Raw genomic sequence first — 3,100 nt, 5'->3', positions numbered from 1 at the left:
TGCGGTTTTTGGTGGGTTGTGATGTAAGTTCGTTTTTGGTAAACTTAAAATCCACATGTTTATATATTCTTTTAGAGTATACCTTTTATGTTTATATTTAGTTTGTGTTAGCATGAAGATTGTATTAACGGTATTAGAATTTTAATTATTTGGTATTAGTGATTACTTTTAATATGTCTGTCTCTCTAATATTATATTTTCAATATACTTTTATCTGTAACTACCAAATTGATTATTATTTTTTGTTTATGGTTATAAACTTAGGTTATAAAATTGTTTTATTTCATTATAATATACATTAACTTTTTGGTTTAATACTTAATAACGTTTAATGGTTTGTTTATATTTTTCAGGTGGTTAAGGTGCATTGTTTTGTTTTGGATGGAAGTTTTCAAGGTCATCATGTTCAAGTAATTTTAATATCTAATGGTTTAATGTGGTTGATAAGACAATAAATTGTTTGTTTCTATTAGGTGATTACGTAGACAATGGTTTGGTGTACTTCTTTTTGTGGATGTTTTTGAATGTTTATATATCGTTATATGTTATTATATTTTGAATGCTTATATATCGTTATATATTATTATATTGTATGTTAGTTTATATACATTTTGTTATATATCTAATATCAACACGTGTGTAACACGGGTACTAACCTAGTTCTTTTAATAGTACTTATGTTATTAAAAACTTAATAGTACAATATAATCGTATATTGATTAGTTCAAAGCGACGTTTTATTTTGACTACTATAAAGTTGCAAACACTTTGACTAAACTTGAATTTTAGATTGAAGAATAAAGCCAATGCTTTCATGTTACCGGTCGGTGTGTTGTGAAAATTTGAATCTCTCACAAAAAGCTTAGGAGATTTGGGAACCATAAAAAGAAAATATAGTTTAACATTTGCCCGTATTCGGCTAAAACAAAAGAAAAACTTGAACTTCCAGTAAAGCAACTCACTAGTACCCCGCACACATGAGAGCCTCGTTAGCGTGTTGAGCAATCCATACGCTTAAAATACACCTTTTGCTTTATCAAATCAAACCCAACCATCAAATTTGTTTGAAATAAAGTTCCAAGAAAACCAACATCAGCAAAGCTCGGTATAATTGTCAAGCAACTCACTCCCTTTTGAACTTCCATAAACATGTATTTGGGTGGCACCTCCACGTCGGCTCCGGTGAACCGGAAAGTCAGAACCGGGACACGGTCCAAACTCAAATCCTTATAACAAATATTATAATCACTAAACGGTTGTGGGTTGTGCATGACCTTACCATCTATGGCTTTGGTTATACTAGCGATAACCCAATCGTACATATCCTTAGGGAGAGAAGTCGAAACCCGATACATGTCTATAATCATGTTGCCCTTTTCGTTGTGCGATTGATTGTGATCGTGATTGTATAACGAGACACTCTTGTTTCCTACCAACAAGTCAAACAAATGCATGGTGTATGAAATTGGACGATCATTAACCAGAGAAGTCGAAACGACTGTTGGCCCTGACATATTAGCAAGTTCACCAAAGTAGATTTTGCTAGGCTGACTTGAGGAGCGTGGCATTAAACAATATGAAAACTTTCCTTGAATGGTCGGTTTAAATTGGCTGACAAGCGAAAGCGGGCCACCACTAATACTAATACGCCCACTCACATTAGTTGAAAAGTACTGATAAGCTTCATACTCATGAGCACACCAAAACAAAACTTGGTTGAAAGGAGTTGGTCCGATCCAAAAGGTGTCCCTACCGAGGACACCCTCTGTGCTATCAAGACCGTCAGCGTTTTCGTAATGACAAATATTGTTTTGTGTGCCACACCGCGGTAAGTTTGTTGCTAGCTAGAGTATTACAAGCCTTTGATCGACATGAATCAGTGTGATAAGTGAATGAAGAAGCGGGTACAAAAAAACGTACACCCGGTTGCTTGTAACATGTCTTACATGGTTCACATGGGGCCCACGTAAACTCAATCGCAGTGCTAACACTCCCAAACACCTGTGTGGGAGGGGACCCAATTCCAATGTTCATTATATATTCTCCATAAATATCCGCATCTGTCTTTACAGAGCTTTTCGAATGGCGGGACATAGATCGAAGAAAAGCATTTTGATTACGATCGATTAGTGAATGGGTTGGGTTATATAGAGGGGATAGTGGAGAGTCTCTACGAATAAGATCAACACTAAAACCACCAACATGGTGGCTGGATTTAGATAGGGAAACCAAAATAGTTATAAAGATGGTGAAAACAATGATTCTGCTCATGACTAAGATGAATATGAAGGAAAAATAATATTTGATCAAAATTTATAAGGTGAGATATCAAAGGTAAATTAAATTACTATTAGTCTATTAAGGCGATTTTTATATCCATTTAAATCATTAAGTAGACGAATTATATACGTAAATGAAAAGGATATATACTCCATATAAATAAATTTCGTAATGGTTTGGTTCAAAAGAATAAATTTCAGGGAGATCTTGAAAATTTGAAATTTTATATTGGAGGCATGCGTATGACATTTTGAAACCTACTCTTGCTCTCAAAGTGAATAACACATGCAAGTGAAAAGTGAATAATTGGATTAACGTCACCATCATTTCCACATGATGATTTAAGATTGCTATTAATTGCATAATGCATATCACATGTGAAGTATTCATGTGCATATCTATTGCATTCATTATTATGAAACTATATAAAAATCATATGGGGTTTTAACTGGGCATCGGTCTTTTTAGAAAAACATCGGTTAATACGTCAATGTTTGAGCTATCTGCGACGTGTTAACATGTGTTTATCAAAAGACGGTTATTTTTTTTGTCTTTTTCTCTTTATTTTATTTGTTTTTTTATGTTTTTATAATTATTAATTTGTTTTATAAAAAAACTTTTTCTTATTGGTTTTCGTTCTCAACAATCGGCCCGATTTCAGTTCTAACAAAACGACGTCTTCATCGTACAAATAATAACACAATGTAAAAATGTAGAAATTTATGAGTTCGTACACATAATAACAAAATTCTAATTTTTTTATATATATACACACAACCATTACAACAAGTTCGTACAAATTGCTAATTCATACAAAGCA

At 33.1% G+C, this 3,100-nt stretch overlaps 1 pseudogene; it reads right to left on the bottom strand.

Moving 5' to 3' along the window:
- Positions 1-917: 917 nt before the first annotated feature.
- Positions 918-2,331, bottom strand: LOC143556766 (aspartic proteinase CDR1-like; annotated as a pseudogene).
- Between the last annotated feature and the right edge of the window lie 769 nt (positions 2,332-3,100).

The sequence above is a fragment of the Bidens hawaiensis genome, unplaced genomic scaffold (genome assembly GCF_021521415.1).
Source record: "Bidens hawaiensis isolate Kalapana, Puna unplaced genomic scaffold, B.hawaiensis_p1.1 tig00018741_1, whole genome shotgun sequence".
In the NCBI taxonomy this organism is placed as follows: Eukaryota; Viridiplantae; Streptophyta; class Magnoliopsida; order Asterales; family Asteraceae; genus Bidens; species Bidens hawaiensis.
This window is presented reverse-complemented; position numbering and strand designations above follow the sequence as displayed.